The 25629-nt window shown below is 37.3% G+C and overlaps 1 protein-coding gene across 3 annotated transcripts in view; it reads left to right on the forward strand.

The window, feature by feature from the left end:
- Positions 1-25629, forward strand: part of Arhgap6 (Rho GTPase activating protein 6) — a 453321-nt gene that overhangs the window by 95531 nt on the left and 332161 nt on the right. The window lies entirely within an intron of this gene.

The following is a 25629-nucleotide window of genomic DNA, read 5'->3' on the forward strand; positions in this document are numbered from 1 at the left end:
GATTTTTGTATTTTAGGTAGGAGGTTATTGAAATTAATAGAGTTTTACATCAAAGAAGCACAATATCTCCTAGAAGTCAATGTTGTTGAGAGGAATTAAACATTCGTTTTCCAAATAGGTTTGTTGTTGTTGTTGTTGTTATTCTGGAAAATCTTATAATAGAATCATGGGCCTCTTGTAATTGCCAAGAATCACTTCTATCATGTAGGACACCCCAACCCTTTTCATTTTATAATGAAGAAATCAGAGAAGGAATGGTTCTTGCCCCAGATCACAGTATTTCCTATTGTCTGAGATGATGAGTTACACCTGAGAGGTTGTCTAGTTCACACTGTTCTGAATCTCCTGCTGAACATTCAAAATAATCATGAGCTAGCTACGTAATTTTTGAAGAGAATTTCGGAGTGATGAGATAATTTCTTCAAAGTTTGTATTTGTTTGCTGGGAATAATGATTTAATTTCTGCCAAATAGCTTTGGCCCAGTTGAAAAACTTGCATTATGCAAGTCTAGCATAAAATATTTATCATATCCTCTGTTTGCTGAAATGTTTGATCTTCTTACCTCTGAATAAGAACAGACTGCGTTGTGAAAGGCTAATGAAGAATCACTTTATTCACAAGACAGAAATCACACTATTCAAGTGACCAAGATGTCAGCATGAAATTAAATTCTACCAGAGAACTGACGATACTGGGATTGACCCTGCCTGAAACAAATAAACAAGATGGATGATAAAATGAATCCCATTTCAAACATGGCATCAGCAAACATAATGATGACCTAAAAAGTAACTCGTTTGAGGTGTCAGATTATTTTCAATTTCAAAAATAAAGTGATTTTGGGGTCTGGGGATGTGGCTAAAGTGGTAGCGCGCTCGCCTAGCATGGGTGAGGCACTGGGTTCAATTCTCAGCACCACATAAATGTAAAATAAAGATATTATGTCCACCTAAAACTAAAAAATAAATATTTTTAAAAAATAAAGTGATTTCAAAGCCAATTTCAAAATGGCAGTTGTAACACAGTCTTTGGTATGTGTTGGAGCCTCAGTCATATTAATAAGACCACTCAGAATTTTGGCATGGTTTAAACATTTGCCACCTTACCTCATGTATGAATCATCTGTGGCTTTTCACTAAGGTCTGACCATTGGAACTTGCCTTGTGTGTGATTTTTAAACTTTTAAACATGTGCCGAAACATTGGCCTAAATAAACATTAGGCCAATAGGTCCCTGCTTTTGATGTAGATCTCATAAATCATACACTGATTTATCATTTCACTCGTTATTGCTCTTCGTCTCTTACTGATCATTATCCATTACATGGACCTGCACTTTCCTATGTTGTATGTGGCACTCTGCATGCTTTATAATCTCAAAGCATCTCAAATGCCTAAAAGCATTGGAGCCAGCCTAGATACAATAAAAGCACTGCAGGGAGCCTTAACATGGATGGTACCTTCAACCTCAACCTTTGAAAAAGTTCCAAGGTTGAATTATATTTGATATAGCATTATAATTAAGTCACTTTCTTTATATTTTTACTTTTTGAGGCTGATCAATCTCTAATAAATATATGTCCTTAACTACAATGCTGTGTTCCCTTGACATTTTTTAAATGTTTAAAATTTTTTATTGGCTCTTGTTAGTTATACATGACAATAGGATTAATTTTGAGATTATGATAAAAGTATTGAATATAATTCATTCTAATTCCTTCCACTTTCATTCCTCTGTTCCCCTCCCCCATTCCCTTCTCTCTGCTGAACTTTCTCCTATTTAGTTATACTTTTTTTTAAAAAAATTAGTGTCTTGTGGATGTAAATGATATTGAGATTCGCTGTGGTGTATTCATATATGTACATAGGAAAGTTAAGTCAGATTTATTCTACTGACTTTCCCTATTCCACTCATCCTCCCTTCCCTTCATTCTCCTTTGTCTAATGTACTGATTTTTCTTCTATCCTTTTTTATCCCCTCCTTATTTTGGATTCCACATGTCAGAACATTTCACCTTTGGTTTTTTTAGGGTTGGCTTATTTCACTTAGCATGGAGACTTAGCATGATATTCCCATAGCTCAATCCACTTACCTACAAATGCCATAATTTCATTCTTTTAATGGCTGAGTAATATTACATTGTACCACATTTTTCTTTATTTGTTTATCTGTTGAAGGGTGCCTAGGTTGGTTCCTTAGTTTGGCTATTGTAAATTGAGCTGCTATAAACATTGATGTGGCTGACTCTCTGTAGTAGTCTGATTTTAAGTCCTTTGGGTATAAATCCAAGAATGGGATGAGTGGGTCAAATGGTGGTTCCATTTCAAGTTTTCTAAGGAATCTCCATACTGCTTTCTAGAGTGGTTGCACCAATTTGCAGTTCTATCAGCAATGTATGAGTATACCTTTTTCCCCTACATCCTTGCCAACATTTATTGTTACTTGTATTCTTGATAATTGCAATTCTGACTGGAATGAGATGGAATCTCAATGTAGTTTTAATTTGCATTTCTGTAATTGCTAGAGATGTTGAACATTTTTTCATATATTTCTTGACCATTTATGTTTCTTCTTTTTGACTTTAAAAAGTCATTTTAATAATTAAGCAAACCAGCAAAAATCCATATTAGAATTTCATAGTTTATCCCTCCCTCTTTTTTTTTAACTAGGGATTGAACTGAGGGGAACTTGACCACTGAGCCACATCTCCAGCCCTATTTTGTATTTTATTGGAGATTGGAGACAAGGTCTCACTAAGTTGCTTAGGGCCTTGCTACATTGCTGAGGCTGGCTTTGAACTTGTGATCCTCCTGGCTCAGCCTCCCAAGCTTCTAGGATTACAGGTGTATACCACTGCACCTGGTTCTCCCTCTCTCTTTTTACACACACACACACACAAACAAATACAATCATATAAAGGGCTTCTGGGCCATACATATAGCACAGCATTTAGGACTATAAGTTTTGAAGTCAGGCAGCCTCAGATCTAGACTTAGCTTTGTCTAGCAGCACTGTCACTTGTGGTCATTGGCAGGTTCCCACCCTCATATAAGCAACAAAGTGGGGAAGAAATACTTACCACTTGGAGTTGTTAGGGTTTTGTGGATAAAATTAAAGCAAACCATTTTTTATTATCTAATCCAGGGTTTTTCTCCTTTGCACTATTAATGTTCATGGTTCGACCTTTCTTTTTTGTGGGGGCTCTCCTGTGCACTGCAGTATACTTACCAGTGTCCCTAACCTTCACCATTATTGTCCTCCCACACAGAACTTTGACAATTAAATGTGTCCCAAGATAATGCCAAGTGTTACCTGTGGTTCAAAGCCCCTTCAGTTGAAAATCACTGTTCTAAAATCATACAAAATATGTCACTCAATGCAGGCACTGCACTCTGAGAAATGCATCACTGGGCGATTATTATTTTCCAAACATCATAGAGTGTTCTTAAACTAAGATGGCTATGCAGTCACTAGGTGATGCAGTCTTATGGGCCCCCATCATATATGCTGTCTGACATTGAAAGAAATGTTGATATTCAGAGAATAACTATAATCCCCTTTTTGATAAAGCAAAGCAATCATTACATATTTCTAAGACTCTAAAGAGAAGGAATCTTGAAGTGAATTAAGCCACCAAGGATATTTGAACTGAGAAACTTTATAGAGCCAAAGCTTTTAGGAGCCCCCAAGGGTCTCCTGTCTGTATTTCTCTCTTTCCAAAAGTTCCATTAGTATCTGCAAAAACTCAACCCTGTGTAAACTCCACCAGCTCCATTTCTCAAGTAATTGCTCCATCTCGAATTTGAAATCCCAAATAATGAAAGCTATTCTTTTAATTGCTCCCAAATACAACATTTGCTTTCCTAACTCGAAAACCTTCCCACTCCATATCCTAATGTGTCTGTTTGTTGATTTTCGGTCAATAAGTTGGTTGCTAAGAAGATTAATGTGTGATAGGTGATCCTTCACTTTGCCCTCCTGGGCAACTTATCAAACTTGGAGGGTTTTCTCACTTCTCATCTCAACTCACAGACTCTTAGCCTCAGAGAGAGTTTCCACACCAGCACCAAGTTCATGTCCAAGATGTAACAATTTTTGTGTATTTGGTGTGAAGGTGAGAGGGGAAGGGAGCTAGCACCTCCATTTTCAGGAAATGGAGTTAACTCTCATGTCCTTCCATCATGCAGTTCTGAAAGTGAAGTCCCAAACTCAGTTGGGTCAGTTGCTTGAACTAGGTGATTGGAAGCAAGAGCATAGTAATGACCTATTCATAAACTACAGAATGTTTCTCCCACTACTCCTCCCCACGTCCACATTCTCCTGTGGATTTACATTGGCATGAGGAGTTCTCTGAAGTCATTTGCTCCCTGTGAATGAGCAGAGAAATAGGATTTATTTGAGCAGTGTTGTCTTCTCTCTTTGGGGGAGAAAAAATTTAATGATTTGCCCAACCATTATTTATAGCTGTAAGAAACAAATATGCCATCTAGATACAAGTAAGAACAACACTTACATAGACTTAGAAGATACAAATTATTCACAAAAGCTCTTTATTCCCATTCCAGGGTGTGGTGCTGACTTATCTTCAGTTCTACTGATATTTTGAATACCAACCACTTTTATGGTGTTTACAATGGGTTTTATAAATATTAACTAACTTAATCCTCATATTAATCCCAAGTGGCTGGTATTACTGTTATTATTATCCCTCTTCCACTGATAAGGAAACTGAGGCATAGAGAAGTTAAATCATTTTCCTGAGCTTGGAGTTAGTAAGTGGTGCCTCCAGGAGTCAGATTTATTGAACAACTGTTCAATGTGCTAAGTCCTGGGTGACAAGGACAAATGAGAAACCTGCTGTTTTGTTGGGCAGACCTCTAAATGGTTAATCCTCCAATGGAGTGGTGCTATATTAGCTGCTAGATTTATTATGCCTTTTTTATTTCCTGTTACACACAGACCGGGAACCATATGCTAATCAGCTATTTTATTGGGCTCTCACAGGGCCCTCAAACTCCAGGCCACTATTCCTCTGCCCTGATCATGCCAGGGGACAGGTACCAGGCAGTAGAGTCAGCTACACCCCAGAGACCATGGAAATTATTCAAACCAGCCAATCATAAGCCTGTTTGCCCTGCCTTACCCATTCCTGCCTAGGGAATCCACAATGAAGACTCTTGCTCAGAGTTTTCCCTTGCTCCCTCCTGTGGCCCTATATGGTATGGCATGCCCCCTCCTGCTAGGAATTGTAACCATGTTTCTAAAGGCAATTGTTTTCTGATCTTTTGGCCTCATCATACCTGAAAAATAACAAAACTTACTTTAAGGAATAGTTGCATGCCCATGGAGCTCCATTCAGACACCCAGGAGAAGAGCACAGCTGGACACTGTTTTCAAGCTGTTCACAGCTGTGCTACACTATGCCACAGAACGCAACTCTTCTGCCATGGTTGGTCCACAACAGCTGTTCCACTCGCTGTTGGCCTGAATTATATGAGTGTAATAGATGACTTGCATGCTGTTCTTAAACTGTAGCCCTGATAAATCAGTTTGCTTAAATAGTCTTGCTTATGAATCACTCCCAACACCCATAGTCATTTGGTCCTTTCTTTATTTGAAGGAGCATTGTGCCCTTCTTTAATAAGACATTATTCTATAGCATTTCCTATGAAATATCTCAAGCCATCATGGTGCCAAGGAGCCATCTCCAAGGATGAAAGCCATGGGCAGTTGGTAGGAACTGGTTTCCTTTGGAGGCCCCAAAGAGGGATCCAAGACTCTTCTAAGCTGGGGAACATTAAAATGATCAGTTATTTGACCAAGAAAACCCATTGTCAGATGGGTAATTTAAGCATGTGAAACTTCCTAAAGGTGATCATTTGCCATGATTATTGAAAAGAGGATTCTACCACTGGGTGAAAGAATAGGAGGAAATTTGTCACATGGGGCCTCCTCCTCTTCCTACTAGCTGCTCTCTAAAGCTATAGTATTGATTCTCCTGTTAACTTTTTTTTAGAGAGAGAGAGAGAGGGAATTTTAATATTTATTTTTTAGTTTTCGGCAGACACAACATCTTTGTTGGTATGTGGTGCTAAGGATCGAACCCAGGCCGCATGCATGCCAGGCGAGCGCGCTATCACTTCAGCCACATCCCCAGCCCTCTCATGTTAACTTTTAAAATTTAATTCTTTAAAGTATCATACTTTTTGGTTTTTGGTTTTAACCTTGGATACCCAATAAGCTTAGAGCTAATTGATCTACCATGGCTAATGATCTCTATTAAGTTTATTGATTTTTGGTCTATGTAGTGTTAAGAGTTGTTCATGGACTAAGCTAAGGGCTCAGTGCCTGGGGATGGAGTGTGGAGGACTTGTGAAGACAATGCCACTGTGGTTAAGAAGTCCGTGTTTTCTAACTGAAGCAAAAGTCGCAGTTCCTTTTTCTATCTCCAGTTCCTCTGAAAAGAGTGTGAGGCAGTGGATTAGGCAGTCTGATAAAATTTGTTGAATGTATTTCCTGATATTAGATCATTTAGACTAGTCAGAAGTGGGAGGTATGATCTGAGTCTCTGTGAAACATTTCCTGAGAGGATGGAAAATTTTGTTTACCCCAGAGTGTCTAAGTTTATGCCCTTGAGGATGGTTATGGGGTTGGTCATCTGTTCAGCAGGGCAGGAAGCTCCGGATACAGAGAAATTACCTTTCATGGAATCATCAGAACAGGTTTTAAGTTGAATTCCTAATGATGAAACAACCTTTAATGGGGATCCTGCCAAGAAAGTATAGAGTCATATGTTAATCTTTTAAATTTTCATATGAAAATAAGTTAATTGCTCAGTGATCAATTTCTCAGATAGCTGAGTGGTAAATTGATGGCCCTCTCTATCTGTGGTTCTCAATCAAGAATGATTTTGTAACCTCTGGAGACATTTTTTATTGTCACAACTGGAGAGATGCTACTGGCATCTAGTAGGTAGAACCCAGAGATGCCATTAGATATCCTATAATGCACAGCACAGCCCCCATAAGAAAGAATTATATGATCTTGAATGTCAATAGTGCTAAGGTTGAGAAATTATGATCTTCAACAATTATATTGATTTCAAGGAATCTATGCTAAAAATCAAGTTATAGAATATTAAGAAATGGAGAAAGTGTTTTAAAATGAAGCACTTTAATATTTTTAAAATTAGAATCATTTTTTAAAAAGTCAGTTGATTTCCATTTATTGATTAATGTCTTAATTCTGAGACTACACATAATTCTATCTATCAGACATTCAGTATTTTGTTATTATTGACCATATTTTATGACTTAATTCTTTTTCCTGTGTCTTTTTCATCAAATAGAGGGGAAAGCAAAAATATTGAGTTCTTTCTGAAATATTCATAAAAAGTGTCATTCTGTGTTTCCTCTGTGGATAATTGATTTGGGGCAATATAGCTTGTGTTGCTCTTCTCCTAGAGATAAATTTTATTGGACTAGGAAAAGCAAAGAGAAATATAATTTAAAATATCAAAATCCCTTTTAGTATCAGATTCTCCTGGGCTTGGACACATGATGCATGAGACCATGATATTCTGATAGTTCCAAACATCTTAGATAAAAAGACAATTTGAATGACTGATAGTTTTTCACAAATGATCTCCAAGATTAATGAGCCAGTTCAGTTTACATATTAAAGAGTGAAATTACCTTTCCTGGAACAATTGGGGGAACATGTGAAAGATTCTTATTCTTAGAAGTTCCTTGAAGTCAAAATTATTCACATAATAACATGAAGATGCTATTGGTGTTTTGGCCCTCTCATTCTCTCTGGAGCATACAGTAGCAATTTCCAAAGACTACATGGTGTGTGATGATATTATGCTGATACCTAATGGAATGTGTTCTTGCATTTTAAAACTCTCTGTTTTAATTCCTGATTCAAGTAATAGCAACAGAAAAACTCACATAAACACAAGATCTTGGAGCTATCAATAATTTAGAAGAATAAAAAAGATTCTCAAACAAGAAAGTTATGAGAACCACTGCTTTTGTCATTACACAGAAAATGAATCAGATTAAACAAAAGTTCAGGACTCAGGATGTTTCAAATACCATGGTTAATAGCATGAGCCAACATCATCTTTATTGCTTTGTAGATAAAAGGAAAGTGAAAGGCACTTGGATTCTGTGCCAAAGCTTGAAAGAACCAGGAGCAATTGTTTCTGAGTTCTTGTTTCAAATCCAATGTCTAATTTGTTTTGCAATCTTGGTGCTATTGACATTTGAGTCAGGATCTTTCTTTGTCATGGGCCTGTCCTGTGCACCATAGGATGTTTAGCAACATCTCTGGTGTTGTCCCACTTGATACCACTAGCCATCTCCAATTGTGACTAACCAAAATGTCTCAAGTCATTGCCAAATGATCTTGGGTGGTATATGGCCCAGTTAAGCACCGCTATCTCTTAAGACAGATTCTCTAATGTTGAAACTGGACATTTCTGCTTATATCTCATTGTCCAGAATTTTGTCACATAGTCATTTCTAACTGTAAACAGGCTGGGTAACACAATTTTTATACTAAGTGGGTTTATGCCAGATGAAATAGGATGTTCTGTTTCTGTGGCAGAAAAAAGAACAAGTATTGGGGACAGCTCCAAGTCCCCATCATGCATGAAAAGAGACTCTATGCCTGAAGTATTTGTAATGGTGATAGCACATCTATCAACTCTAAAAAAAAAAAAACAAACCACAAAACCAAAAATAAGTCATTGGATTTTACTAAAGTATTTAGGTATAGAAATTTGGAGACTCTTCCACTGTAAAAGTTCTAATTGATAATTTCACCTTATGCAATATCCTAGCATGCTATTGAGTGTTCAGGCATTTAAAAAAATTCAAATACCAAAAAGAAATATAAAAATAATTGTTCAGGCTCTTTTGTTTCTCCCAGTCATATATCTGCCCAGAAATAGAGTTTTTGGTGCATTTTTTCCCAGCACAAGTTTTTATTTTTTAGCTTTCATTAAGTTTTTCATCTCTCTTGATGGTCATTGTTCACAAAAGAAACAAAATATTTATCTCTTAAACAAAGTCATCATGATTTGGATGGTTCTATCTCAGAAGTAGGTATGAGTCTGGGATACAAGTTTAAGGCATTTGCTTAGAGAATACAAGTTGAGGAGTAAAAGTGTGAGACAGCAAAGGAAGGAATGCAATAACAAGTATACTGTACAGCAAATTTCCATCTTAGGTTATGGACTACAATCATATTAATGAACCCTAGAAACCACTATAGAACAGGCCTCAGAGTTATTCCACCCAAGTGAAACAGGCTCTGAGATACTGATCCTCCAACTCTCATATACCAATGGTTCAGGGCTACATCCAAAGTCATAACCTCCCTGCCACTTCTGGCCTACCTGTGTTTTCTAGATGAGAAAGCCTTTAGGTAGAGAGTTGTATGTGTGTGAAGTAGGGCATCATGAGATGTGCTGGCACAGTGAGTACTCACTCTTTCACCCTATATACTGGATATTTGGCTCTGCTCTCTCACCACTCTCTGGCCCACCAGGCTTGCTGTACCCTTGTGGGATTATTGAGGTTTCATAGGCAAAGGAAAACCAGCTGAAGCAGGACTTCAAAAGGACTTTGGAAAAATCTGTGCATAACGAGTACACAATGAACAAATTTCATCAACTAGATGGTCAGGAAAGAATGAATGTGAACACAAATATGAAGCTAGTTTTTAAGAGCTATAGCAATATAGTTTTCATTTCCAGCTCAAAGCATTCTGCAGAGCAACAGTGAGAAATTGAAGTTTTGCTGCTGTTTGGCTTGAACACATCGCAGATTCATTCTCTGTAGGACCTTAATCAGGGCCATCTTTGACCCATTCTTACTGTGAGACGTAAGCTAGATTGTTGTTGATGAGAGTGTGAAACACAGCTTCAGAATCAATGTGTGTCCCAACACAGATGGCATGGAGATAAGAGAAGATGGTGGCTGTGCAACATGGAGAAACAATATGGTGGCTTGAAGAAGGGGAGATGCCCCCAAAGCTTCCTTTTATAAGAATATGAAAGCTGTGGACCATTGAGGAGAAAGGGCTCAAGGTGGACTACTATGGCCTACTGCTTTTAGCCAGAATACTTATTATTTTGAACATAAGTAAACCAAATAACGTCATGTCAAGACCAAGTGCTCATCAGCTGAGTCCACATTGTTGGCACACCATCATATTATAGTTTGCAGACCTAATCCATAGAATATTTAAGCAATTTCCCCAAGTAGACAATATTTCTGTCCTCCTGTAAATGAGAATGATTCTAGAAAGCATGTGTTGGTCAACAAGGAGAGGTAGGTGATGAAGTGATAAAAATATCTATGAGCAAGGGGGATGGGGGACACATCTGAGTTCTGTGTAAAGGAAGGTGGCAAAATTAAGTTGTGTTTTAAGCCAGTGAAGATAGTAGCAGTGGCTAGATAGTGGAGGAACTGGAAAGAGGTAGTCATTATTAGTAATTATTTCTATAAGCCCTCCTTCTATATAAATGAGCTATATAATACTTATAGAATCATCTCCAGTATGTAGTTAAAATATAAAACTAATAATTAGAGGGATGAAGGGAAAATAGGGGAAGAAAATAAACTGATATCAGTATATAAAAATATACACTACAGGATACTGTACCTGCATTGTCCATTAGTAGCTCCTAATAACATGCACTATAGATACCTGTAAAGTGGTAAGTCCAAACTGAGCTGTGCTGTAAGGTTTAAATGTGCATACTAGATTTCAAAAACATATAGGAGAAAATGAAAACTGTATCACTGGTAACTTTTTATACAATAAATATTGAAATGATACTATCTTGGTCATATTCAGTTAAATAGCTTAAAATTAATCCCACCTGTTTCTTCCCATTTGTTTTAGCAGGGCCACTAAAAGGTTTTATATTACATAGAGGCTTTTATTTGCATGTCACATTATATTTTCTTTGCACAGGGATGTTCCATACCAGATCCTGTATGGGTGTTTCTCAACTGGTGGTGATTTTATCTTATGGGGGAGACATTAGCAATATCTGGAGACATTTTTGGTTTTTATTACTAGAGGGAAGGAAGTGTTCCTAGAAGCCCTCTAGTGGGTAGAGGCCAGAGGTGCTGCTGAACATTCTGCAAAGCACAAGACAGACCGTTAACAAAGGGTTACCCAGCTTCATGTTAGTAGTGCCAAGGCTGAGAAACATGCCCTTCACCATGGCTGTTAGGCATTGGGAGCCCAACATGGAGCTACAGCATCAGCTCAGCTGGAGGAATATGTAGATTTTCTCTGGAGTGGAGACAATGGAACCCATAATAACATTCTTTATTGCTTATCTGAGGGTCACCAGGAAGTACATTAAGCAAGCACCTTATATTATTTCTTTAATTCCTATGAGAGCACTAGTAAAGTGGAGGGCTATCTCCATGTCATGGATCAAATTAACTGGTTCACTTGCTTGAGCTAGTGCAGTAAAGAATCACAAAATAACTACAAGATGTTACATATTAATGACTATCATTAATAGAAAAGTAGATGAAGGGCAGAATTGATGGTGTTTCGCTCTGCAACCACAGCTTTTTAGGGCAGTAGTTTGCTTGTGTAGAGTCAGACTCATAAACATTGGGTAAAACAGCATTTATATGATTTAAATAGTTATTTAAATACAAATATTAGCCCAGAATTGTGCTTATTGACTTGAGAAGACTTTAATTTGAAGGATAGATTGGATGATTTATGCTATTTTTTTTAACTTTAAAACTAAAAACGATTCTTTGGAGGAAGAAGTTCTGATCTAGACCCTTTTCTGTTATCTCCAGCCCTGATTGTGAATCTACAACAGACTTCCATAGTTCCAGTTAATTAAATGACATTTTAAGCGCCACCTGGTGGGAATGAGGGGCTGTGTTACACAATATATTTAAAAATGTTACTGAGAATTTGCACAACTTAAACATAAATAAAATCTCAAAATATTGACTCTTTAAAAATTTAACAAGGATGAGAAGTGGGAGGTGGGAGGGAAAGGGAGAGAGAAGGGAAATTCCATGGAAATGGAAGGAGACCCACAGAGTTATACAAAATTATACAAAATTACATACAAGAGGAAGTGAGGGGAAAGGGAAATATAATACAAGGGGGAGGAATGAATTACAGTAGAGGGGGTAGAGAGAGAAGAGGGGAGGGGAGGGGAGGGGAGGGGAGGGGGGATAGTAGAGGATAGGAAAGGCAGCAGAATACAACAGACTTGAGTATGTCAATATGTAAATCAATGGAAGTGTAACTGTTGTGATTCTGCAATCGGTATATGGGGTAAAAATGGGAGTTCATAACCCACTTGAATCAAAGTGTGAAATATGATATATCAAGAACTATGTAATGTTTTGAACAACCAACAATAGAAAAAAATAAAAATAAAAATAAAAAAATCTTTACTAAGTTTATCTGCCTGACCCTGCTTCCCAATAGCAAAAGAAGGAATCTTTTTGGGGGGGCAGGGGGTTTTGGTACTGGGGATTGAACTCAGAGACACTCAATCACTGAGCAACATCCCCAGTCCTATTTTGTATTTTACTTAGAGTCAGGATCTCACTGAGTTGCTCAGAACCTCACTGTTGCTGAGGCTGGCTTTGAACTCACGATTCTCCTGTCTCAGCCTCCTGAGCTGCTGGGATTATAGGCATATGCCAACACATTCAGCTTCGGAAGAAATCTTTATATTAGCTGAATACTCTTATGTCATGAAATAGATGAACCATGAAAACTGAGGAATAACAAAATAAAAGTTTATTTCTCTCTATGTAAGAGCCCAGTGAGGATATTTGCTGGGCAGCCTTCCTTATAGTGTGACTCAGGGATGCAGGCTCCTCCCAGTTGAGAACTCAGCCAGCTCTTAGGGCAAAGATCAGCAAACCTTTTTTTTTTTTTTTTGTGAAGGGCCAGAGTAGAAATATTTTAGTCTTTGTAGACTGTCTGGTCTCTGTTGCAACTACTCAACTTTGCCATTGTACTGTGAAAACAGCTGTAGACAATATGTAAATGAACGAGTGTGGCTATGTTCCAATAAAACTTTATATTTGGACACTGAAATTTGAATGATATAATTTTCATGAGATAGCCTTTTTTATTTTCTTCAACCATACGAATGTAAAATCCAGTTTTAGTGCACAGGCAGTACAAAACCAGATGGCAGGCCATGGTTTGCCTACCCCTGCCCTGGGGCTTTGGCATTCTCTTCATTCAACCACAGACTGGAGAAAGGATCTAGGAAGTTTTTCTGGTTCAGCCTGGAAGTGACACTCCACCCCATTGGCCAGAACTCAGTCATATGTCCACATCAGGAAGGAGAGAGAATCAGTTTTGGTGAACACAGAGTGGTGTAGCCACAATCTCTAATACAGTTCACCTTGGTACTTTAAAAAATACAATTTCAGTCATTCATTCGTTATTAGTTGATGCCATTTTCTTCATAATCCACTTATAGGTACTTAATTCAAAGAAAAAGTGTCAAAATTGAATATGTTCAGGAATGTGTTTGTGTTACAAATACAAAAGGAACATGACTAAGAAACAGCACCAATGCATCAAGCATAAATTAACGAATAAATGGAATTGTATATTTTTTTGTATTGAGGATTGAACCCAGGGGCACTTAACCACCGTGCCACATCACTAACCCTTTTATATTTGTTTATTTTGAAACAGAGTCTACATAAGTTGCTTAGGGCCTTGCTAAGCAAGGCCTTACCTACACTGGCTTTGTACTTGTGATCCTCCTGCCTCAGCCTCCCATGTTGCTGGGATTACAGGAGTGTGCCACTTCACCCAGCTTTAAATTGTATTTTCAAATAAACATTGTGAGGGTGGGGGCTGTAGCTCAGTGGTAGAATGCTTGTCTTGCATGTGGGAGGTACTGGGTTCCATCTTTAGCACCATATAAAATAACTACATAAATAAAATAGAGGTTTTGTGTTCATCTACAACTAAAAATTTTTTAAAATCTCTAAGAATAAACAAACAAACATTGTAAACTCTATTAAAGAATGTGGCTACACTACTGTGTGTTCTCCAAATCTTTCTCTAACCCCTACTTCCATGGTTTAATATAAAAGAAAATTTGAACCCTAAGTCAATGAAGCATCAGTACCTTTCAGCATCTAATATTGCAAAAGTATATCCAAGAAAAGTATATCCAGGAAAGAAAGGAATCAGGCATGGGGAAGCTAGATGGAGAAATGTCATCCTGACAGACAAAAGAATATTTTGCTTCATGTCATTTTTCATATTGCCAGCAGAGAGCAGCAAGTCCCCATATTAAAAATAACAAATCAATTTTCTTGTAACCATTTAACATTTTCAGGAAGTAACTGTGAAACGTGATTTTTTAAAAGGTTACCTCTGCTGTCAGTTCTATTAGCCATAATTGGAAGCTTGATATATACAAGACACACTAAACCAGGAGTCAGAGAAATAAATCAGAATTTAGAACATCCTGGCCTTAGATGTGAGCAATTCAGTGTGTAGGCAATTTGTTGCAAGTTGATGTGATTATACCTGACCTGCCTCTTCAAAGAATGGAACATAGTTAATAATATTTGGAAAATCCCTGAATTTATTCATTCATTCACTCATTCATTCATTTATTCCTCTGTTCACCTATTCATTTATTAGGTCAACACATTTAAGTCTCACTATATTGCAATATTAGATGCTGAAATACAAAGGATAAATATTACTTAGACTCTCTCTTCACATAATCTCTGGAAAATTGAAAAAATAGGGTGGTTTTGCTCCAACTGAAATGCAAGCAGCGTAGTAGGCAATAAGGCACCTCCCTACTGACACTGCTGACCTGTTGTCCCCATCTCCCATCACTCTCCCTTTACCCATTTCCTTCCAATCACTTAGGACTCCCTGAGTTGTTCTTCAGACTCAACAAGTTTTACACTGCTTCTTTGGGGACTTATTTCTGCTATTTTATGCCTGGAATGTTGTACCCATAGTATCTACATGACTCTGTCCTGGAGGTTGTTTGTAGGTCTCTGCTTATTTGTAGAACTCTTAAAGAAGTCACCCAGAATACATTATTATTATTATTATTATTATTATTATTATTATTATTATTTTATTTTTTTTGTGTGTGTGTACTGGGGATTGAACTCAGGGGCACTCAACCACTAAGCCACATCCCCAGCCCTATTTTGTATTTTACTTAGAGACAGGATCTCACTGAGTTGCTTAACACCTCACTTTTGCTGAGGCTGGCTTTGAACTTGTGATCCTCCTGTCTTGGCTTCCAGAGGTGCTGGGATTACAGGCATATGCCACCATGACTGGCCAGAGTACATTATTTAAAACAACATCCCAACTACTCTCTCTTTTGCCCCCTCTCTCTTTTGATAAGAGAACTCTCTCAGTCTGGCAATGAAGACCACATTCCCTAAGGCACACATTGTATTAGTGAATTAACTTCTTTTTTATGTATGGAGAATGATGATAGCTTGGGCAAACTGAGAAGATAGTTTCTCAAACAGCTTTCTCTGTTCAGTGATTCAGATGAGGGAAGCAAGTTGAATGCATGTTTTACCTTTCTGTGCTTATAAGACATTGTGTTATGAATATATTTGTTAATTTGATTCTCTCTCCTTTTCCCCTATAAGAACACAAGCTTCAAGAAGGTAGGGGCCATGGTTTAGATCTGTTCAATGCTCTGTCTCCAACACCTAGAACAGTACCAGGCACATGGAAGGGCAGCCAATATGCCTTTATTGGATGGATGAAGGTGAATGGTGAACAAATAAGTGAGGGATTGTTGGGAAGACACAACAATCAGAGGTAATTTGTGACCTGGGTCATATAAGTTCTGCAGTATTTTCCTTGGGGGTAACAGCATGGAGTAATGACAAGGTCACAAATTCAGAGGTAATTTGTGACCTGGGTCATATAAGTTCTGCAGTATTTTCCTTGGGGGTAACAGCATGGAGTAATGACAAGGTCTTGTAAACTTGAAAGTGCCATATACAGGTCAATCCATACCTTTCTAGCTCTTCTGTGGATTGTATCCTTCTTTGAGGAATGTCAAGTATTATATGTATATTGTATTATTCAAAAACAGTTTTAACAAGAATAAGGTTTATATTCTGAGAATATACTTCTACTACCTGTTGACACGCTGCATGCTGAGGAAAATAGAAAATTTAATGTTAGCCTAAATATTATTTAATTAGAAGCAATCTACAGAGAAAAATATTGTTTGATAAACTTTTAAAACCCATGTATTAGTTTGGATTATCAGAGTTCTCTTATCAAAAGAACCAGATGTAAACACATTGATTAAAGCAATAATATTCTTCTAATTTGGGAGTCTGTATTTTCAATAATAAAAAGCATAATTAATGATTATTAATTCCATGATCTCAAAGTGTAGTCTGAGGAGAAGTGCTGGCCCTGGGAAAGTTTTTTTAAATTTTTTAATTGATTTTTAAAAAAATAAATGACAGTGGAATGCATTAAAATTCTTAGTATACGTATACAGCACAATTGTTCATATCTCTGGTTGTATATAAAGTATGTTCACACCAATCATGTCTTCATATATGTACTTTGGATAATGATATCCATCACATTCCACCATCCTTGCTAAACCCCTGCCCCCTCCTTTCCCCTCCCATCTCTCTGCCCTATCTAGAGTTCATCTATTCCTCCAATGCTCCCCCTCCCTACCCCACTATGAATCAGCCTCCTTATATCAGAGAAAGCATTCAGTACTTGTTTTTTTGGGGGGGAGGATTGGCTAACTTCACTTAGCATTATCATCTCCAATGCCATCCAACTAACCCACAAAATTACAATTATCTTATATTGGCCAAAGGTGCCAAAAACATGCATTGGAGAAAAGATAGCCTCTTCAACAAATGGTGCTGGGAAAACTGGAAATCCATATGCAACAAAATGAAATTAAACCCCTATCTCTCACCATATACAAAACTCAACTCAAAGTGGATCAAGGACCTAGGAATTAAACCAGAGACCCTGCATCTAATAGAAGAAAAGGTTGGCCCTAATTTTCATCATGTGGGATTAGGCCTCAACTTCCTTAATAAGACTCCTATAGCATAAGAATTAAAACCAAGAATCAATAAATGGGATGAATTCAAACTAAAAAGTTTCTTCTCAGCAAAAAACAATCTGTGAGGTGAATAGAGAGCCTACATCTTGGAAGCAAATTTTTACCCCTCACACATCAGATAGAGAACTAATCTCTAGGGTATATAAATGACTCAAAAAGCTAAGCACCAAGAAAACAAATAACCCTGTCAATAAATGGGCCAAGGACCTGAACAGACACTTCTCAGAAGATGATACACAATCTATCAACAAACATATGGAAAAATGTTCATCATCTCTAGCAATTAGAGAAATGCAAATCAAAACTACTCTAAGATTTCATCTCACTCCAATCAGAATGGCAGCTATTGTGCATACAAACAACAATAAGTGTTGGTGAGGATGTGGGGGAAAAGGTACACTCATACATTCCTGGGACAGTTTTTATAGGTCTGCAAGGAGATAAGCAAATCAGGAAAGAGCAAGCATTTAGAAACCTTTACTGAAATTTGACAGCATAATGTTGTATATATTGAATCTAAGTTTTAAAATTGGGCTGGTTCTCTTTATATGCCTTTCTCCCTAAAATTCTTAGTAATTTGATTTATTATATTAATCTGCTAGTGTATTGAAAAACAGATAATCCAATCAGATCTTTAAATACAGGCCATTTGAGAAACTGCTGTAGAGCATGATTTGTGTCCCGCAGAGTCTCAACTACAGGGAACACTGAGAATTGGAGTTCACTAGCTTACAACTGGGAGAGTTGACATGGATCAAGAGCTTATTGTCTACCAAACACTGTGTTAAAGGCTCAACAAGTTTCCTTTAGTGCAAGGGACTGAGAAAAGTTTCAGTAAATGGGGTGGGGAGGTTGTTTTGTGACATCAGATGCTCAGGTGTTTCTTGGTCTGTGTTAGACATCTTTCAGGGATAATATTTTCCTATAGAAAGACTAGAATGACAACAGCTCCACTGGTAGTTTGTTGATTTGAATATTCAGTTCCTTCATTCCTGGATTGGTTTTAGTAATGTTTTGATAACTTAAACAGTTGAGACCTGGGTGTGGAAAAGCATTTGAGATTGTTTGCTTAGTTGCTTGTTTATGTGTTTATGCATGCATACATGCCTTGGAGATCTGCTAGAGATTCAAAAAGCTTAATCAGAGCTTTTGCATAAGCATAACTGGCATACTCGACCATTAGTCAAGTATGGACACAAAGCCATTAGAGTTCAGGATCTAGGCATTTTTCCTGTTTTAGTTCTAGGTAGACTACAGAAGTGAGTTTTCTAGAAGTCCTGAAATTCACAACCTCATTGTTCATGGTGGTCTTTTCAAAGCATCCAAAGAATCTGCATTGATAACATTCTATAGATTAAAAGAACAGGCACTTTCTTCTACTGTTTTCTGTGTAAAGAAACCCTTTAGGCTCTGCTAGGTAACCCTTCTTGCAGAACACAGGCAGTGGAATGTGAGATCTAGTGTGTGCCTGAAAAGTTACCGGAAGATGGGCTGTAGATAGAAAGGGTTTTATTTCCCTCTGTGCTGAAAGGTTAACAAATATTTTGCATAACTATGCCTCAGAAAGGCACAATAGACTTTATCTATCAGTAGAACAACTGATTCAATGAATGGATTAATAAATAGTTCAGTGTAGTCTTTGTGGCATTCAAGAATACTTTGGAGGCAGATGGACTAAAACACACACACACACACACACACACACACACACACCACTCTCATATCAGCATTAGAGCTGATTCTTCTTTAGTGTTATCCAACAATTATATCAATGTTTCCTAAACATTTGGTTGTGGAGAAACACCTTCCACAATTTTAATATGGTTAAGTTTCCTAATTGTGGTAGTTTTACTTTTGTTGTCTAAAAAATACATAATGACAAAATGTAGCAAATTAGGTTGTGCTTTAAAATAAATTAATATGATCTTTCACAGAAGTGAAAAATAGTACATACAAAACAATAAAATATATGTCTTGAGATAAATTATTGATTCCACAGATGATTCCTGGTATAGAAATAGATGTGAGTATTCCTTTCTATAATTCAAGTTTCTCTCTCTCCCACCCTGCTCACCATCCTGCTAGCTCTCAAAAGGCTGCCCTATTTCTCAAGGTACTGACTATCAGAAAAGAACTTGAGAGCTAATTTTTTTCTAGTAATGGTATCTATGGTAGAGTTTGAAAATATAAAAAACCTTCTTAATCTATATCTTAACACTGGGTTCTCCTAGAAGCAGATGGTGACATGAGAATGTATATGCAAGGAGTGGAATTGGGAGAAAATCTCAAGAAGCATTGTCCCAAGCATCCATATCCTGCTGGTTGGGAATCTGCATTAGAGCAATTAAATCTCAGAGCCAAACCCAAGATAAATGAGCTTTTTTTCTCTGAAAACATAAAAGAGTTCTAAGGAAAAGAGGCTACTGAAGCTGGGGATAAATGCAAGGGCAGGGGAACAGAAGGTCAGTGATTTAATTCTGGACCCTGCCCTCATCCATCCAAAGGCTTTATGCTGCCAAAAAGTGACACTCTTGACTCAAAGACTTTCTCTGCCACCCCTGCCTTCCCCTTGGGGGAATGACTCCGAATGCAGCCCTCTCCCCAACAGGTTGAGCCTTTGTCATCCACAGTAGTCACTAGCTAATTGATACACACTGAATTGGCCACCTACCCATCTTTGTCTTGCTTCCATCCCTTCTTAGTGCTTCTTGGGATCTCAGTTATCTCCTTGCACACACATTTTCACATCACCATCAGCTTCTGGGTGAACCTAATGTTAAGATATGGACTAAGAAGGCTTTTTTTAAAAATAGTTTTAAACCCTGATATATATGTGAATAATAGAAACTATGAGCATTTAGTTCTTTTTCTGATACTTGGTGCCTTCAGAATTAGCTCAGCTTTTGGGGAGCTCACAGGATGCCAATACTAGAAAAAAAATGAGCTTCCAGTTCTTTTTCTGATACTCGCTGCCTTGAGAGTTAGCTCAGCTTTTGGAGAGCCCATGGGTTTGGAAGCCTGGGTAATATCAATCTCGACAGAGGTGCCCAGGTAGTTACCAACAACATGGGTAAATAGAGCCTGATGCCAATTAATTATTTTTGAGCAATTTTTTCCTCAGTAAATCTTCATCATTGTAATAAAGAATTGACAGAATTTTTGTATACAGTACATGGTGAATAACTGGTGTCATTCAGAACTTCCATCCTAGCATCTTTTTGTGGCATTTTCCTTGAACTAAACTATGAAAGATAAGTAGGATGATTTTATTTGGGGAGAAGTTATGCAATAATTAAGCAGAATAATGTATCCACTCATTCTCTTACCAGGCAGAATTAAGAGCAGAATTAAACTGAGAGTTGGGAACCCTGATTTCTGCATGACCCATGATATCTCTTGGTCCCAGGTTCTTTATGGGTCAAATGATCTAACATAACACATCTACCAATAAGTATCTATGATCCCTTCCAACAATAAAAGTCCCAGGGTCAACTATGGAGTTGAAAGGGATCTGGGATCATGGACAAACTTCAATATCTCAAGAGTTTCTGTTCAGTCACCCCTGGAAATAGAAAGAGGTTATGTATGCAGCATTGTAAATACCTCTTGTGAAGGTGGGTATATGGTTAGGATGGGATAGACCAGTGGTTGTTCTCAACCAGGATGATGTTGTTTCCTGGAGAACTTAACAAGGTCTGGATATATTTTTGATTAACACAGCTGGAGGTGGGGCATGTGATAATGATATCTAGTAGGTATGGATATTCCCAAACATCCTTCAGTACATGGAGCACCTCCCCCAAAAGTGATAATTATCCAGTTTCAAATGTCATTAGTGCTGAGGTTAGAATAAGGAAACAAATAGACCAAAACATCTAATGACTCAAAATCATATACAGTTTTTTTTTTGTCTTCATAATTGTCTAGATGACACTCTTGACTCAAAGACTTTCTCTGCCACCCATGCCTTATCTTTGTGTCTTGCTCATAGTAGGATAGTGCAATAATCCAAAAGTGGCAGCTAGACTAGGGAAAATTCAAGCTAGACTAGGGTAGGATTATAGGTGTGGGGATGTGTATGGGAGGATAAACCAGCTCTGCTCCATGAAAGAATAGCAGCTGATAGTGTTTTTCTCTATTTTAACATGCTGTCTCCAAGGCCACACCAGGGTCCCTCCATTCCAGCCAGCTGCACTAGGGGAAAGGTATGGAGGAGCATGTATGGGAGGTTTATATGAACCAAATCTGGCAATAACACATACCTTGTCCTCATATTTTGTTGGCTACAAATTAGTCAATGAACATACCTAACTGTAAGGCAGGCTGGGAAATGTGGACTAATCCATTACTCAGAGGAAGAAAGAATATTTTTTACTAATCTTTGCCTAATGAATAATGGCATCACTTCTTTTATTAAAACAATACCCCAGTTGTTAAATCCTTGTATGTTTCTGAATTTGTGTTTTGAAAGTGTTAACTCATTAAATTCTGCTAGCCTAATGAGGTAATCCTATTATCTTTATATATAAGGGAAGTAAGCGCAAAGAGGTTAAATAATTTCTACAAAGTATACAACTAATAAGAGTCCCAGCCCATTATGTACCCAGGCTATCTAATGCTAAAAACCTGAATCTTCCCCATTATACCCTCATTGCCATTCTCCTTGAATTGTTACTCCTTCTATTGAACTTAAATGTGACTTTTCATGTCCTCCCCCTGCACTTGATGGTTCTACTTTTGCCATGGTGGAGAAACAGGCAAATTTTACTTAAACTTTTTACCATAAGGACATAGAGACTTGGAGAGAAGTCAAAGTGATAATAGTAGGGGTGGGGAAAAACAGGAAGATATAAGAGACATAGTATGTGTGGAGGTAACTGGTAAGATTATCTCACCATTAATGAAAATGGAAAAGACAGTAGGAAAAATTGGTTTGGATTTTGGGCAAGTCAGTGAGATTATGACAGTTTCATTTAAAAATGTTAGGTCAGGGTATTTTGGAGAGGAATATCATAATGGTGTCAAGCCAAACTCATGGTTTGGGACTCTGGGAGAGAGAAGAGGGCTAAAGATATGTATTTGGACATTATCTTTATAGACATGCCAGTAGAACCTATAGAAGTGGATAGGATTCCTGATAATTTATGACATAAAAGAATATGAGGAGAAGACTAAAAGTAGAACCTAGTGAGTTCAATTGTGTTATTGATCCTAATAATTTCCCACCCATACTTTTAGAAACTCTGAAGTTCAATACACTAAAAGGGTAGAGTATATGATCCCTTTCTCCTTGACTTTGAGTTCTCTGGTATAATTTGGTTAGTAGATAAGGCAAAAGTGACAGAGTGCCAGGTCCAAGCCCAAGCACTAAGAGGTCTTGCATGTATCTTCCTGGTTTCTTCAGCCTCTACTGAGGACACACATGAGCTTGTCTTGGGTAGAGAGTAAATGACATGTGGAACAGAGCACAACCCAGAGCAGCTATCCCCAGCCTACCTGGAGATTCATGGCTAAATTGAAGTCTATAATCCTTTTGTTATGGGACTCAGAAACTTCATGATTTTATTGTTTTATTGTTATGAAGCATGCATTTGGAGTTTTGGAGAGAGGTCTGCAGATAGGCATTGAAGATTATCTCTTAAGGATAGACAGCCAAAGCTGTGAAAACTGATAGGGCCCCTGGTAGAGAAAACAGAAGGGGAATGTGTATGTTTGCAGTTCTGAGGAAGAATGAAGAAGATGACAAAGAGAGAGGCTGGAGTGTAGAGGGAAAAGTCAAGGGTAATGTGGGCTTTGGAGTCAGAAAACCTGTTTAAGTCACATCTGTATCTTTTTCTAGCAATGTGACCTTAAACAAGATATGTAAGCTCTCAGTATCTCAGTTTTCTCATTTGAAAAAAAAAGAAGGAAAGGAGACCTATGTTTAGTATTATTATGTGGAATAAGTAAACTTATCACAATATGTATTAAATCTAACATAATAGAATACTCTTCTCTAAGAAACGTATGAATGCTAAAATGAGTATGATAGCTAAAATATTGCATGCATCCTCTGGGTCAGACACTTGAAAAGTCTTTTTAAGTAAAAAAAGGATGAATCTAAAATAAAATTAAAAATGAATCCCGTCTCTGGAGGAAGGGTGGAATGGGAAGTTGTTTAAAGGGAATAGTTTCATTTTGGGAAGAGGAAAACATTCTGGAGATGGATGGTGGTGATGCTTGCACAATAATGTGAATGTACTTAATGCCACTGAATTGTACACTTAGAATGGTAAAATGGTAAATTTTATATTACATATATATGACCATAATAAAATAAAGAAATAAGATGAAGAATACATTTGAATTAGAGGAAACATGTAAAATATAACTTATTGGAAGAACAAAATACATACTAGGCTAGATTCTCAGCCAGTGAGTATCAGATCTAAGAGTGCTCAGTAGCTGTTCTTGCAAGTGAAAATGTGAGTGACCAGAGAGTTCAGATTTCCCCAGAAACAAGGTTAAAAATAGCCACATGAAATCCACAGGAACTCTGATGGTCTAGATTTGCTCATTGACAATCAACTATAACAGGAAAATTGTTTTCCAATGAGTATTTCATGTTTGGGAATGGTCTAACAATGCAGAGGCTAATGGGGTCTTTTAACTCCAGTTCAATTTAGTGTTCATTTCTTGTTTATAGAAATAAAAATAAAATTTGCAAATCACATAAGGCTTTTGGATAAAGCTCAACTAAATTTTAGAAAATGTTTTGTGCAAATTGTTTACTGCTCCTGAAGAGGACAGATTTCTTCCATTACTAATTGTATGAATCACTTTCTAACAAACAAGATGATTTTGTGCCCACAACAATGACACATTTGGTTCTTTTAATACAAAATATGTTTTAAAAGAGAAATATTTCAGAGGCATATGTTCAAAAATTATTTTTAAAGGTATAAATTTTCATGGCCTATAGCCTTTAACTAAGTTCAGAAATTTGGCCAAGATTATTGAGAAGTTTGTCCATTAAAAACTGGGAAGGTATATTTTTATGCCCCAATAATATAAAATGTTTAACTGCTACTCAATCTTGTAATTGAAGAAACCAGAGTAATGCTCTATAACATGAATATGTGATTGACACAGAGCCTAAGGAATGACTGAAGTAGGAGAAAACTTTTTTTCCTTAACTAGTGCACTAGGAAAAGGTTTAGGGCTGAATTCAAAAAGTTCTCTCTACCTTCAGTAATCTATAACCTAATATTTTGTTTTCTGAGAGAATGGTGGGCCCTGCTTTCAATGAATTTTTTATATGCCTGGGAGAAGTCAACAGAGAGCAAAGTGAGAGATTCTATCCAGGATGGCATGAATGCTACTGTTCTGTTTGAGGTCTATAGGCAAAATTACTAATTGATGACAACATGTTGCTTCTGAGCCTGTATTCAGTCTTGCCTTTTCAATGTTGTGCTCCAAGCAGCCACTGTCTGTTATTTACAGTTTTTATTTGAAATGAAACCCTTTGTTCACTCCATGTTAGATATCTATGTGGCTATGGGAATTTACAGAAAGGAGAATCCAGTCAGAATGGAATTGAAAACTTAATGGAGGTGGATAGTTGAGGAGCAAGAATGCAGAGGTGGAAATGAGTACGGTTAGAATGTGTGTGTGTGTGTGTGTGTGTGTGTGTGTGTGTGTGTGTATGTAATACATTAACAAAGAAGGAAATATTAAGGAGACTGTAGGGATAAGTTGGAGAGTTATTGTCAAGAACTTTGTAAAATAAGAGTGGGTCATATTAAGAAGATATGGAAAATTACATATAGGACTTTAGATCTCCAGTGATAAAGAATGGAAATTTATTCCATATACTAGATGAAAGAAGTCTTTGCATACCACATACATCAGAAATGGAGTAGTCACATTAGGCATCATAGGCTAGAGGGTCTCAAATGGAGGCAATTTAAATTTCTGGTTGACATTTGGCAATATCTGAAGATACTGTTGGTTGTCACAACTGGGGGTGAGTTTCAAGTAATAGAGGCCCGCAATGCTGTCAATTATTCTATAGTACACAGGATAGTCCCTCCACAATAATGACTTCCTTAGTCAAAGACAAGAAGTGCTAAGCTTGAAAAATTCTGGTTTTGGCTAATTATTGTAGTAAACAACACCAAATCTCAGTGACTTAACCAAAATCTATCTTCTTTACAAACAGACCAAAGCAGGTATTTTAGGTCAGGTAGAAAACCTGAACGTTCTTTAAATAGTCACTCAGGAATTCATGTACTTTTCATCATATAAAGTCAATATCTTTAATATGTCAACACTAAAGTAGACATGGAAGGAAACGAGAGTGTATTTGTAGAAAGGTGCACTTGCTCTCGCCTATCTTGGATTGGGAGTGACCCATCCTTTTCATTCATATTCCTTTCAAAAGGCTTGGTCACATAGTTCCATCCAGATGTAGAAGGGTATTGTGGTTTAT

Source organism: Ictidomys tridecemlineatus, chromosome X (assembly GCF_052094955.1).
Source record: "Ictidomys tridecemlineatus isolate mIctTri1 chromosome X, mIctTri1.hap1, whole genome shotgun sequence".
Classification (NCBI taxonomy): domain Eukaryota; kingdom Metazoa; phylum Chordata; class Mammalia; order Rodentia; family Sciuridae; genus Ictidomys; species Ictidomys tridecemlineatus.